Source organism: Mandrillus leucophaeus, unplaced genomic scaffold (genome assembly GCF_000951045.1).
Source record: "Mandrillus leucophaeus isolate KB7577 unplaced genomic scaffold, Mleu.le_1.0 Scaffold121, whole genome shotgun sequence".
In the NCBI taxonomy this organism is placed as follows: Eukaryota; Metazoa; Chordata; class Mammalia; order Primates; family Cercopithecidae; genus Mandrillus; species Mandrillus leucophaeus.
In genome coordinates, this window is record NW_012100432.1 from 2425003 (window position 1) to 2440208 (window position 15206).

At 40.2% G+C, this 15206-nt stretch overlaps 1 pseudogene; it reads right to left on the bottom strand.

The window, feature by feature from the left end:
* Positions 1-6711: 6711 nt before the first annotated feature.
* LOC105532826 lies at positions 6712-8257 on the bottom strand (annotated as a pseudogene).
* Positions 8258-15206: the final 6949 nt, after the last annotated feature.

Below are 15206 nucleotides of genomic sequence, written 5' to 3' on the forward strand. Positions count from 1 at the left end.
GGATAAATACACTTGGTTGCCAATTTAGACCATGAAAAGCCCTTTGCAACTGAGGCAGTAGTGACCTGAATTACCAGATAGTTTCTCCATTGTTGTTACATTGTCTTTATGCCAACAAGTTCAAATGTACCATTAAAAAGTATCTGTTGACCTGAGATGTCTGTTAGAAACGTTTTTTCCCCCAACCTTTTATTTTGCACCCAAAATGTGTTCTGAGAAACATTAATCCCCAGAAACACTCATCATAAAAGGGTTTCAGGTCAAATAATTCTGTGGAAATCTGAATACTGAATTATATTTGTGACTAAAAGGATCTGCGAGCATGGGAAAGGCTCTGAGAAGCCCTGCATTGTGTTCTGTAAAAGAGAAATCTGTTCTGCATTGTTCAATGTCCCACCTCTCAAACGGATTTAACCGTGGCACCCCAAGCCCTTTTTTGGCATCCAACATCTACTTGCTTCCTTTCAAACAGATGTTGTGGGGAGCTTGCTGTGGTAAATACGTCTCAATTAAACAATCTTTGTGAGGTAGCTGTTACCCCTGTTTTACAGGCAAAGAAACTGAGGCTCAGAAGTAACCTGCCCACAGACAATACAACTCTTAAATGATATAGCTAAGATGTGAAGCCTCAAGTCTGAAGCTTATCCTATAATCTGGCAATGTGACCAGGAAATATGAGGAGATAGATTTGTTTGAATATATGGACTATTTCCAGCTACGCTTAGCAATTTTATCGATTCTGCTTTTCTGTGCACTCCCTCCTAGATTTCTTTTCTCCTCATGTTCATGTCATGGGGTTTTGTAAGAAAACTACTCTTATTTATTTATTTATCTTTTGAGATGGAGTTTCACTCTTGTTGCCCAAGCTGGAGTGCAATGGTGCGATGACAGCTCACTGAAACCTTCGCCTCTTGGGTTCAAGCGATTCTGCTACCTCAGCCTCCTGAGTAGCTGGGATTACAGGTGCCTACCACCACACCTGGCTAATTTTTGTAATTTTAGTAGAGACAGGATTTCATCATGTTAGCCAGGCTGCTCTTGAACTCCTGACCCCAGGTGATCCACCTGCCTTGGCCTCCGAAAGTGCTGGGATTACAAGTGTGAGCCACCGCCCCCCGGCCACTGCTCTTACTACATACAGTATATTTACTTAGAAAAAGATAATTGAATTCCATGTAATACAGTAATTAGGACTGCGCTGAAATAGCACATAGAACAGAAAATTTTATAATAAATATATAATGGCATAGAGGGAAGAAAAACATGTATGTTATCTCAAAGCTGGGAATGACATTCAGGAAAATATTGTGAGTCCATTGAGCAACATGAAATGCAGGAATCCACATTCCTGGACAGACCATTTAAGCAAATTTCAGAAATATTTAAAAGCTTCAATTTTACATGTAATATTAAAATAAAGGTTATATCAAAAAAAAGTTTAAACACATTAAAAGATTCTTCTCATAGTGAAAAAAATGTTTTTAATTTGTGTGTAAACACACTATCTATGTATATATCTTTATTCTCTATATATACATGTGTATTTTTGTGGTAAGAAAGCATGCACAGGAATATACAAAGATGCATCTATATATGTAACTAATAGAAACAACCTTGTATTTGAATTGTTAAAATATCCATTTTGGTTATTTTAAATGTAATATAATTTTAGATTATTATTATTATTTTTAATTTCCTGCATCAGATCTAGGTCTTTGATAAATACCACAGACAACCCCAGAACTGTAGGATGGGCTTGACAGTTCTTCAATAAAGGGCTGTGTGGTTTTTTTTGTCAGTGTCTTCCTTCCAGTGACAGCTGCTTTGTTCTTTTCTAGTCAGATTTTCTAGTTAACACATCAAAAGTGTATCTGTGTACACGAAGTACGAAGAAAACAGTTCAAAGAGGTAAGAGATTCACTTTTAACTCTTCACCACATTTTCCCCACACTTGTCACAAGAGACATTTCATATGGGGGCTTTGGAATAAGGTGAGCAGTTCAGAATGGAACCCAGGGATGTATGGCATTTGGTGATTAGCATTTTAGAAGGCGAGTTGGTCAGCCAATGCGCTGAGAGAACCCCAAATTAGTTAGAGCTAATCTAGGATGAAGAATTTGAATTTTTTCAAGACAGTCAAGTCCATGCATTTGATTGGATGCAGGTTTTTATATTCAATTCATGTCAAAGGTTGGTTTCTTCTTGCCATACCATGATGGCACACCATGATGACAGAAGCTGCCTGCTTCACGCATGTACTCTGGAGTGTTGCTCTCACCTCTGCCAGCAGGAGGAGCTCTTGCACTCATGTGAGAACTGAAGTCAACCATGCCTGCATGCTCAAGCAAATGTCCTTGGAGGTGAGACTCCAAGATTGTTTTTGACTGAGGCGACTAAACCTGAATTGGTAGTGAAATTTTAAAACCTCAGGAGAGTATCCTCTAGCACCCAGTCTTCTCTTGCAGCTCTCTCAAGTATCTGCTGAGTCAGGGATGCACTGAAGCAATGATCATGTAGAACAGTGGTCTCCAAACTTTCTGGCACCAGGGACTAGTTTTATGAAAGACAGTTTTTCCACAGACTGGCCGTGTGGGGGGATGGTTTGGGGATGATTCAAGCACATTACATGTATTGTGCAATTCATTTCTATTATTTCATTGTAATACACAATGAAATAATTATGCAACTCACCGTTATGTAGAATCAGAGGGTACTCTGAGCTTGTTTTGCTGCAACTGAATGGTTGGCCCCATGTGGGGGTGGTGAGAGACAGTGACAGATCATCAGGCATTAGATTCTTATAAGGAGCATGCAGTCTAGATCCCTTGCATGTGCAGTTCACAATAGGGTTCACACTCCTATAAGAATCTAATGTCACTGCTGATCCGACAGGAGGCAGAGCTCAGGTGGTGATGCAAGCCATGGGGAGCAGCTGTAAACACAGATGAAGCTTCCCTTGCCAGCTCACCTCCTGCTGTACAGCCCGATTCCTAACAGGTCACAGATCAGTACTGGTTCCTGGCCCGCGGGTTGAGGACCCCGATGTAGAAGGCAACCTTTCGTCTCCTCCTCTCAGTCATACCTAGCATAAGCCCTGAGTAGGGGGATGTCTAGAAAGAACCCTCCATCATTTGAAATTGGCCCACACATTTACTTTAAAGAATTTTTACATTTGACCTTTTAATAAAGCATCAGAAGAGTCATCATGAGAAAAAGACTTTGTTGGACTTTGTTCAGCTTCCTTTATAGTTGAGCGTGGTTTTAAAATTTGAATTATGTAAGCTTTTCAGTAACTCGGGGCTTTGAAAGTCTTAAGCTGGCCCAAGCAAAAGCCAATACACACAGCAAACAAACAAAATAGTGCTGCATTTCCTGAGCATCCACTGTGTTTCTGATGCTGCCTTAGGCGTAATGGAGACAGGACAGTGACAGGGCAGGGATGAAGACTGGTGGCCGAGGGCAGGGACGAAGACTGGTGGCCGACTGCCTGGAGTCAGCCGAGTCAGCTACATGGCTTAACTACTTTATGCTTGCATTCTCCCATTTGAAAGTGTGGATTCTAAGGTTCCCACCTGCACAAAGCTGTTGTTGTGTTTGAAGGAGGGTGTTACTTGGCACAGTCCAGGCACTTGGCATGAATCTCGTAAGAGACTCAGAGGGACAACACCATTGACCAGGGTCTTGACAGACCTGGGATATGATAACAAGTATTGATTTGGTGCCAAAAATTATCCTATTACAGTGTTTGTGTGGGGCATTTACTTTGGAATTAATAATAAGAGGAAAAAAGTTTTAGTTGTTGAGAATTTTATTTTCACTAATACTATACAGTCTATAATCAAAAATGTGATGGTCTTTATCATTTTATCTCTTTCCTATTAATTTTCCTTTTTTCTTCTTTGTACGACAAAATCTCTCTCTGTCACCCAGACTGGAGTGTAGTGGTGTGAGCCTGGCTTACTGCAGCTTTTACCTCCTGGGTTCAAGCGATCCTCCTACCTCAGCCTCCTGAGTAGCTGGAACTACAAGCATGTCCACTAAGCCCAGCTAATTATTATATATTTTCTTTGTGTGTCTGGAGACGGGGTTTGGGGTTTCACCATGTTGCCCAGGCTGGTCTCAAACTCCTGGGCTCCAGAAATCCACCTGCCTTGCCCTCCCAAATTGTTAGGATTACAGGCCTGTACCATTGCACTCAGCCCAATTTTCAATTATTAAAGAACATAAAGAATATAGATATGCTTAACAAATATAAAATAACATTATGAACGTTTAAAACAGCAATAATTGAAAGTAATATTAACTGTCAATAGGAAAACAAATAGTGAAAAAAATACCATGTTTTTTATTTAAGATAAAAACTGAAACAGAACATGTTTCTCTATTTCAGGAATGTATTCCTTAAATTGTTTCTAGAATAGATAACTTTGAAAGATTAGTTTTCTAGGTCTCAAAATAGGATTGTTTTGCAAAATAAGTTTTTTATCCTATAGTGTAACTTTTGCATGTACTGTAATTAATAGCAATGCTTTTCAATTTTTAAATTGTCTGCCAAATTTTTCTAAACTTACTGTTCTTGAAAGTTTTCTCCAATGTTTTCTTTTGTATACCATTTACCTCACTGCCCTAGGACATTCCAAAGTGTGTTTTTTTGCAGTGAGGAATGCTCTCCTTGTGGTTCCCAACTCTCTAGACTTCTAAATTACCTGAAATACTTAAAAATAGTCCCTAGCCCTTACCTGATAACTCCTAGATAAATAGGTACAGCCTCAGAACCACTCAGAGGGCTTGTTAGAGCACAGATGGTAGGGCTACCTATAGACTTCTCATTCAGTGGGGTTGGGGAAGGGGCCCAAGACTCTGCATTTCTACCAAGTTCAAAGATTCTACTGATGCTGCTGGACTGGGGGCATACTTTGGTAACCTCTATATTAGATCATGCCTTGCTGGTAAGCTAGTTTGTTTTGTTTTGTGTTTTTTGAGATGAAGTCTTGCTCTGTTGCCTAGGCTAGAGTACAGTGGTTTGATCTTGGCTCACTGAAACCTCTGCCTCCCGAGCTCAAGCGACTGATTCTTGTGCCTCAGTCTCCCAAGTAGCAGGGATTACAGATGCCTGCCACCACGCCTGGCTAATTTTTGTATTTTTATGAAGACGAGTTTTTGCCATGTTGACCAGGCTGGTCTCGAACTCTTGAGCTCAAGCGATCCACTTGCCTCAGCCTCCCAAAGTGCTGGGATTACAGGCGTCAGCCACCGTACCGTGCCCAGCCTGGTAAGCTAGTTTTAAAGCGCATTCGCTCTCTCCCGACCCCTGACCAGGTGATTATGGCATTCAGCCATGCTTGAAAACCAGTGTTCTGGGAATAGTTTCCATGGCTTTGTAATTGCTCACATGTCACCTGGGCAGGGAACTGAGCCAGGGAGAACTGAGCCCCTCTCAGAGATGTGCAGATGTGTTGGGGGCAGGGAGAATGCAGGAAGGTAAAGCCTTCAGGCTTTTGCAGGGCCTTTGAGGATTCCCTTTCCAGAATCATTTTAAGGTATCAGAATGAAATGAAGTAATCATGTGTGAGGATAAATGAGCACCCAGCACAGGAAGTAGCATAGCGGGAATGCAGGGAGTGACAGCCGTTTTCAATGTTGTAACCTCTGAACAGATCTGGAAGACAGATTCTAGGTCCAGCTTCCTCTCTGACTAACTGGGTACCCTGGGAAAGTCACAATCTCTCCTGGCCTTGGTTTCCTGAACATTCTCTTGCCTCTTGAATTGGTCACTGTGATTATTTGATTGTCTATCTCCCAGGTTGTACTTTGTCTTATCCACTACCATATCTCTAGCACATAGCACAGAGCCTACCTCTCAGAATTTATTAGATGAATGAGTGAAGTTAATGAATATGTTTCTCTTCAACGTTCTATGAGAGTACTTGGCTCAGAGTAGGTAGTCTATAAGTAACTACTGAATGAACTAATGAATAAACTTACAAGTTACAGGTGTGACTAATCACAGGTTTTTTTTAATCATTTGTGGGAGAAGCGTGTATTTTTTAAAAGCTTGTCCAGTAATTACGTACTAGGGAATCACATATACAAAAAATTTCCAGATGTTCTAATTGTTAGTTGATAACATTTTTATGTGACATGTAAGCATTCTTTCATTATTAGACTTAAAATACTGTACCCGCAGCTGGGCACAGTGGCTCACACCTGTAATCCCAGCACTTTGGGAGGCCGAGGTGGGCAGATCACGAGGTCAAGAGATCACGACCATCCTGGCTAATACGGTGAAACCCTGTCTCTACTAAAAATACAGAAAAAAAAATTAGCCAGGCATGGTGGCGGATGCCTGTAGTCCCAGCTACTTGGGAGGCTGAGGCAGGAATATGGCATAAACTCAGGAGGCGAAGCTTGCAGTGAGCTGAGATGGTGCCACTGCACTCCAGTCTGGGCAACAGAGCAAGACTCCATCCCCCCCCCCCAAAAAAAAAAGAAAAAAAAGAAAAAGAAAATAATTGATTATATTTGAAGAAAGTCATTAAAATACATGTAATATAGTTCCAATACAGTGATTTAAAGGCATATATATTTAATTTTTAAATATACTTTCAAAGCTGTTATGGACAGTTCCATAGTCCAGGTGGTCAATTTCTTCTTATCCAAGTTGGAAAGCGCTTGAAAGATACAGGATTCAAAAGAAACCTTTGTTAATTTTTAACACTTTCTTTTTCCTTCCTTAGGATCTTGTTTTGGCCTAGCAGATCGAGCAAATTGAACCACCATGGGTTTTCCAAAAAGCACATATCCATTAGCTTCCTTTAAGGCTTTTGCTGCTGCTTTTTCCTTAGGAAGTGTAGTGAAAGCTTGTCCTTTCATACGACCTTCTTTCATCAAACGTATATCAAACATGATCCACTGTGTTTCTGATGAAAAGTCAACATATCTTCCAAAAATATACTTAAGGTCCTTTTCTTGAACATGTCTAGCTAAATTCTTTACATACATTCTACATTTTTGTTCACCAGGTTCATAACTTCTGAAAACTGAAAGTGTTTCCATTTCTTCTCTAGAAATTCTGTCCTTTTCCAGTTCCCTTCTAGAAACACATTCTGATGGCATTTCATCAGAGTCTTCTTTAATCTCCTCTGTGATGTTCCAATTAGGTTTGGGAAAGATTTTTCCAAATCCTATATTGGATGCATCAACTTTAGTAGCAGGTAAATCATAGTTTTTTTCTCACAATTTTGTTTCTTCTCTAAATCTTTCTTAAATGCAGCTGGCATGTCGGTAGATATATGGAATTCAATTCTTTTATTACCTACAGGTTGTGGTTGGTCAAATACATCTGAAGGTAACAGCACTGGATGTAAACTGCTGTGTGAAGGACACAAAAGTGTGCTCAACATATCCTTTAATTTTCTCTTTTTTTTTTCACATGGTGCTGCTTTATTGTTTTGGGTCTTTTGAGCTGAAGATTTGCTAGTTCCATTGGTTTGTTCATTCTCTGTCAGTCCTCATCATCACTGCTTTCATATTCTACTTCTTCATTAGATAATTCCTCATCATCGTCTGGCCAAGGAGGTTCCTCAGGTGGCTGAGGAGATGTGGATGGAAGAGGTGCACGCAATGGCATATGATCTTCATACATGGGAGGTCGCACAGTAATTGGTCTAAAAGGTGTGGGCAAATTCATTTTATTCATAAGATGAAGGACCTGTACATAGAACTTAGGCATGCTTGCCAAAGCATTTACTCTGTTTGCTAGGATTGTGCTGGAAGGTGGTGGATACATATATTTGAGGCATGAATTAGGAAAAGTCAGCCCATGGTTTGGTGCAATTCCGTTTTCTACTGTTAAATAACCAAGTTCTTTCTTTTCTTTATCATCTTTGACAGGGTCATCAGAATTTTTTTTTTTTTTTTTTTTTTTTTTTTTTTTTTGAGACTGAAGTGGGACCTGGGGAGTGAGCTTGGTCTTTCTCTTTGCAAATTCAACGACCGATGGAGTCTTGTCGATGCCTTTATAGCTGCTTTTTAGAGAATGTGGCAAAAGCTGCATGTTTCAGCTTCCCCTTATCTGACAGGACATGTACCAACTGTGCCTTGAAGTACTTCAGCAAGTCCTCTTTCTCAAGAACTCAGTGGTCAGCTCAGCTGGCAGGTGCCTCACCAGAAGGGTTTGGTCGCCCCGAGGCAGGGAAAGTGAGGAGGAGCTTGTGCATCCCCTTAATGTTGCAAACAGCTGCTAGAGAGCTGCCATTTTCAAGCAAAAATTGGCCCACAGATGTGTGGGACTCACTGTTTTATATGTCAAGATTAATTGTGGAAAGCTGGGCAAAGCTAAAAAGTTAGGTTTTTTTTTTCTTTTTTTTCTTTTTTGAGATGAAATATTGCTCTGTTGCCTAGGCTGGAGTGCAGTGGCACAGTCTCTGCTCACAGCAACCTCTGATCCTCCTGGGAGGATCAAGTGATCCTCCCGCCTCAGCCTCCCTAGTAGCTGGGATTACAAGCATGTGCCAGAATGCTGACTAATTTTTGTATTTTTAGTAGAGACGAGGTTTCACCATGTTGGCCAGGCTGGTCTTGAACTCCTGACTTCGCCTGATCTGCCTGCCTCAGCCTTCCAAAGTACTGGGATTATAGGAGTTAGCCACTGTGCCTGGCCAAAATTAGGCTTTTAATCAAATAAAATTAAGTGTAACATTTTGAACTGTCCAAGATGGATAGCATATATTATACTTTGTGAATGAATGTTTTAAATTATGACAAAGGCTGTACCACTTAAGAGTGTGGGCTTCTGTGTTTCAGAGAAATTGGTATCTAATGCAAAACTTCCCAAATAATGATATAAGATATCATTTATTTTTTTTACTCCAAAAGGAAGAATAACATGTTTATATCCATACTTTATCGTCACTATTATTATTTTCAACTTTCAGAATCCTCTTACTACATTCTTCCTTCTAGGGAAGACATCGGTACAATCCCCAGCAAACAGCAGCCCAAGGGTTGCTTATCAGGGTCAGGATCATAAACTGTCAGAACTTAATGAGTCCCTGGTGCTGGATGGCAGACAAGAGGCCATATGTTTTCATTCTCCACACCTAAACTCTAGGCAGACCAGGGAAGTTGATAATGGCTCCATTTCCTATCCTACTACCAATGAGATAGAGGATCTCATGTCTTCGAAAAAATTATTTTTATTAACAAATATAGATGGAAGCTACTAGGATTGATCAGCCTCTGTAAGTGGAATGACTCCTATTTGCCATAACTAAATTAGCCCATGCCCCACATTTTGTTTTATTTTTTTGAGACAAAGTCTTGCTCTGTCGCCCAGGCTGGAGTGCAGCGGTGTGATCTCGGCTCACTGCAACTTCTGCCTCCCGGGTTAAAGCTATTCTTGTGCCTCAGCCTCCCAAGTAGCTGGGACTACAGGCACATGCTGGCATGCTTGGCTAATTTTTGTATTTTTAGTAGAGATGAGATTTCACCATGTTGGCCAAGCTGGTGGCTAACTCCTGACCTAAAGTAATCCGCCTGCTTTGGCCTCCCAAAGTGCTGGGATTACCTCATGAGCCACTGTGCCCAACCATGCCCCATATTTTGTAGATGATAGTTCATACTGTGGAGTACAAGGATTAGTAAGGACCAGAATAAGGATAACGTTCCTGGGTCAGGCATCATTTTACAGTTCACATGTTGAATGAATGGAATAGCCCGCAGAAGTTGGTAAGATGAAAGGAAATAGCGTAAAGTGATTTAAATGTATCTGGGGGAACATCCCTCTTCCTGTTCCAGTTTCTAGGCATTCTTGCCTTCCTGCTGATCCTGACATTTGGAGTGCTGCAGTAAATCACTCCATCTAAGACTGTCTACCCAAGAAGTGCCTCAATTCCCCTTATTCCTCTCCCAAACCAAAACTACCATTTCTCCATCTGAATAACTGCCAAGAATGTGTATATTACGGATAAGTTCACTCTGACAGTCCCTGAATGTTCCAATAAATACTAGTCCAACCAGAAAAATAAAAATGAGTTTCAAGGTTAAATATATACTTCACAGACCCTTCTTGGAGATTCCCAACAAATATTAGCTCTGAAAAGTACCAGGGCAAGTTGAATATTTTAAACCATTTCATATTTTTAAAGGTAGCCTGATAATTCAAAAGACAACAATTGAAATAGGGACTCTCATGATTGGAATAAAGACATCATATGATTAGGGGAGATTTCCCTATCTCTCCTCTTTCAGGAATTTTTTTCTCTTATTTTAGAAACTCTTATTTGAAAGGTTGCCCTTTCTTATTCATCTTTCAATTGTCTAACTCTTTAAGAAAGGGAACCAATCCTTGGCTATGCTTTGGGGGTGACATGAGGCTGAGAGGTCCAGACAAGGAATTCTTTTCAATTAGGAGCAAGATAAGAAGCATTTGGGGCATGAAATTAACATTGTGGTTTATTACTAATGATGTCTATTAATAACCCTCAGTATCTCTCTTAAACATTTTCGCCTGGTATATCTGGTAGTGCAGGAAAGTGAAAAGTATTAAAAATGTAGAGAATTTATAGCAGTGTAGAAAGTAATATTTCATGGGGTAGGTAAATATAGTAATTTTCAATTCTAAAAACTGCCTTATAAGGTTTATGTAAGCATCAAATGCATATAAATCTTTAACACCCGGTCTGGCACCAATAAATATTTTCTATTAAAAATAACAGAAAAGAGCAATTTCTTTTCCCATTTATTGGATACTGGGATTATATGTATCTGGCCTGTGTCTCTATCTACTGATTTAACATTTTGATAAAAGTAACCTCTTTTGTAACTGATGAGCTTTCCAAGTGGTCAAACTGTGTGGTTATCAAATGTGACTGAATTTTCTGTTAAATAATGGACATTTATTAAGTACTTACTGTGTTCCAGGTTTCATTTTAAGCTTTTCGACATATATCCATTTCATTTCCATAACAACCTTAAAAGATAAACATTGTTATGATTGTACTCATTTCCCAGATGAGGATACTGATGTTTAAGCAAAATTAAGTAAACATCAGATAAACAGCAATTGGTGGAAAACATCTGAGCATCTTTTAAAATAAATGAGTGATAGTATATTTTTGACATGGAAACAACCTTAGGGATGGCCTATTTTAAATATATCTTTCATAAATAAGAGTGATGAGGCCTACAAAGGGATTGAATCTTATTCTTGATGACCCAGTTGGTAGTCAGACTCAGATCTTTCATCCAGCGAGTGCATTTTATGCAATGATCCTGGGACTGCTTATAGATTATAGTCTATAGATATGAAGCTAACCCTAATTAAACATATCTCTGAGCTAGTTGCAGCAGATTGTATTTTCCATAATGAATGAATCTATAGCTATAGCTATATATTCCATCCCACATTCTCTTTTTAAAATATGATATGGACACTGTTCCATCAAGAGATGGGGTCTGTGTTCTGCCACTTTGAAAATGATTAGACTTTATTTTATTTTACTTTAAAACATTATTTATTTAATGTTACATATGTAAGCTGGACAACATGATGTTTTGATATACTTTATACATAGAGAAATGGTTACTATACTCGAGCAAATTAACACATCCATTATGTTACAGAGAAGTAACCCTTTGTGTGTGTGTGGTAAGAGCCCCTCTGATCAATGGAATGGCAATGTACACCTGTTTGAATTTTAGAACTGTGGTGAAACAGTGATGACAGTCTGTCTCCCATGCCCACTCTTTATGAAGAGGGCTGTACTTAGCAGGGAGTCTATGGCTGTCCCACCATTAAATGTTGAATGTTTCTGGAATAGATAAATTGTCTCATCGATTAACAATCTTAAGATGGAGAGGAATATAGTTGAGCAGCTATAAGTCAAAGAATTGCATCTGAAGAGCCACATCTGTACCTGGACCTGAGGTGACTGTGGCAACAAGATCGTGGACTTTGGGCTGATTCTGCAATAAGACTTGAGGGTTTCAAGAGAGGAATGGTATATTTTGCATGTGCTAGGGTTGTGAATTACTGTGGCCAGAAGCAAACTGTGGCAGATGGCATTTCCAAAGTTGGCCATACAAATATACATCCCATGCTGTATGCTATTCTTACAACGTGATAATGACATTTCTTTGTTCCCTCTGCTTGAAACTGGATGTAACTTGGTAACTGTCCTGAGCTATAGAATGCAATGGAGGTGGCACTGGGTGACTTCTGAAGTTAGCACATCAAAGGTGATGTGGCTTCTGCTTGGCCTTCACTCCCTCTTGGGATGTAGACCTGTGGAACCAAACCCAGTTATCATGTTTTGAGGAAGCCCAGGCCACATGGAGAAGCCAGGTGAACATGTTCTAGCCAACACCTTCAACTAAGTTCTCAGCCAATAGCTAACAAAATCATGCGGGTGGATGAACTTTTAGATGATCAAGCCCTCAGTCTTCAAGGACTCTAAAGACATCAAAGATTTTTAGGCCTCCATCTCAGACCTCACATATCATGGAGCATAGACATGCTATTCTCTCTGTGCTCTGTCCAAGTTCCTGACCTACAAAATCTGTGAGTACAATAACTGGTTGTTTTATGCCACTAGGTTTGGGGATAGTTTATTACTCAACTATATTAAATGAAACTCTGGTCAGTTAAGAATGGTATTGACTGCCCAAATAAGTATATAACCATTGATTGGTTACCACTGGTATAAAATAGGGTCTTTTGACTGCAAGTAACAGAAACTTAACTCAAGCCAGTTTTAAAGATAGAAGATATATTATCTCACTTAACAGCCCAGAAGTCAGACGAGCTTTATGTCTGGTATTCTGAGTGGCTCAGCGATACCATTGAGGAAATCAGACTCTTTGAATTCACAGAGCATTCTCAGGATAGCATTATTTTAGCCTAAAAGCAGGATGCTTTTGAAAGTTAGTTGCAAGTGTCCTATACAGTCACAATTATGTCTAGAAGAAAGAATCTTCTGTGGTTCTTTCTTAGGAGTAGAAAATTTGCTTAGCAACAATCCCCCACCCCATGAGGTTTTCCCTGCTATCTCATTGTCAGCTGAAAATTCTTATTTACTAGACTATGAAATGAACATGATTGGCTCAACCAGTTGTCTGGGGCAGGGTGAATACTGGGAAGTTACCTTCATATCCATTATTTCCTTCTCTTATTTATCTTACTCCAACATGAACAGGAAGAACAGGGTTTGGTTAATGCAAGGCAATAGAATTTGCAATTAAAAAAATTAGACAGAGGGTCTCGCTCTGTTGCTGGGGCCCAGTGGCATGATCATGGCTCATTGCAGCCTCAACCTCCTGAACTCAAAGGATTCTCCCACCTCTGCCTCCTGAGGACCTGGGACTATAGTCATACCCCACCACACCCAGATAAGTTTGTAAAATTTTTTTTTAGTAGAGGTAGGGTCTCACTAAATTGCTGGTCTCAAACTCCTGAACCCAATTCATCCACCCACCTCAGCCTCCCAAAGTGTTGGGATTACAGATGTGAGACGCTATGCACGGTCAGGATTTGCAATTCTTGACCATGCTTACAAGTAGCCTACCTATAATCAGATCTAGAGAATAAATAGGAGATGACATTGAGAAATAAAAATAAAATTTCGAGCTTCCCAGCGAACTGAAAGAACCGCCTTTTGGCCAAGGGGACCCTAGAGAAACCTTAAAAATTGAGTTCTTAGCCATGGCAGGGTGGGAAGTCAGACACACCTCATTATATCCCCTCCCTCACTAAACACCGTTAGGCTTTCTTCCCTAAGGGTTAAACAAAACCAGTGCTTTTGAAAGACTGGGTCCTCCACTGATATCAACCAACTGCCTGATGCTGCCCCTCCTTTTTGTGACTTCAATACAGCAGCCAACCAGCATTTCTTCCTGATAAAAGACCGTTGACCATGGGGTGGTTCTGGACAGTCTTTGAAGGCTATGCACAGAGGGCCTTTGTGTCCTCTGCTTCACATTTGGCCTTATAGGGCCTAATTGTAATACATTTAAATGTTAAGTCTCCACCCCAAAGTGAACATGAGCTACATGTTGTGTACATGTTAGCCTACTACACATGCCCATGCCTCCCCTTCACAAATGTTCACAGCTTCCTCCTATAATCTGTGGGATATGTGTATTTGGCCACTCCTATCAACATATATCCTTGTCTTATTCTTCCCAACCTCAAGGTGCCTGTTTTTGGCTTTTGGTGAGAAGCTACATTTTCCAGCCTGTCAGAATGGCCATCCTGCAGGCTGCAACCCTTTATGAGAAATAAAACTCTCCTTTCCAAATTTAGGAACCTTGGGTTTGGTGTGGTGGCTCATGCCTATAATCCCAGCACTTTCAGAGGCCAAGGCAGGTGGATCCCTTGAGCTCAGGAGTTCGAGATCAGCCTGGACAACATGATGAGACCCTATCTCTAAAAAAAACAAACAAACAAAGAAAAACAACAATGTATGAATGTTGTCATTCTTCAGTTGACAATGTGCAATGTTTGAAATTTCTTTAAAGATGAGCTTTGTAAGGCAGATCTTATAAAGGCAAATGTACATTCCCGTCGCTGACTTAGACATGAGAGTTTGCTACCAGGTGAATGGTGTCTGTTAATGGTCTCACCTGTGAATAAGTGAGAGAAACAAGTATATAGGGCACTGTGATATTGTGATTATAATATTATATTATAAGAAATATATCCTCCCAATCCCCATTTTCTAGTACACAGCTTCTACAACCTCTGGAATCTCTGAAGTGATATGTCCTTTTACATGCTAATGAGATGATTAATGGCTGGTGGCCCCTAGAGAGCCTCAGGGTAGGGGCTGGTTTCTAGGGGAACCAATCATGTGATTAGAAAGTTGTAACTTTCAGCCCCACTTCCTGACTGAAGGGTGAGTTGATTACCAATGGCTGATGATTTAATCAATCGCACCTGCATAAGGAAGCCTTGACAGGGTTCAGAGAGCTTCCGAGCTGCTGATCACATGCAGGATGACGTGCTGGAGAAGGTATGGACACTCTGCCCTCGTCTCCCATGTCTTGCCCTAAGTATCTCTTCTGTTTGGCTGTTTCTGAGTTGCATCCTTTTATAATAGACCATAAATGTAAGTAACATGTTTCCCAGAGTTCAATGAGCCATTCTGACAAATGATTGAGCCCAAGGGGAGGTTTTGGGAATCCTTCAATTTATAGCTGACACCAGT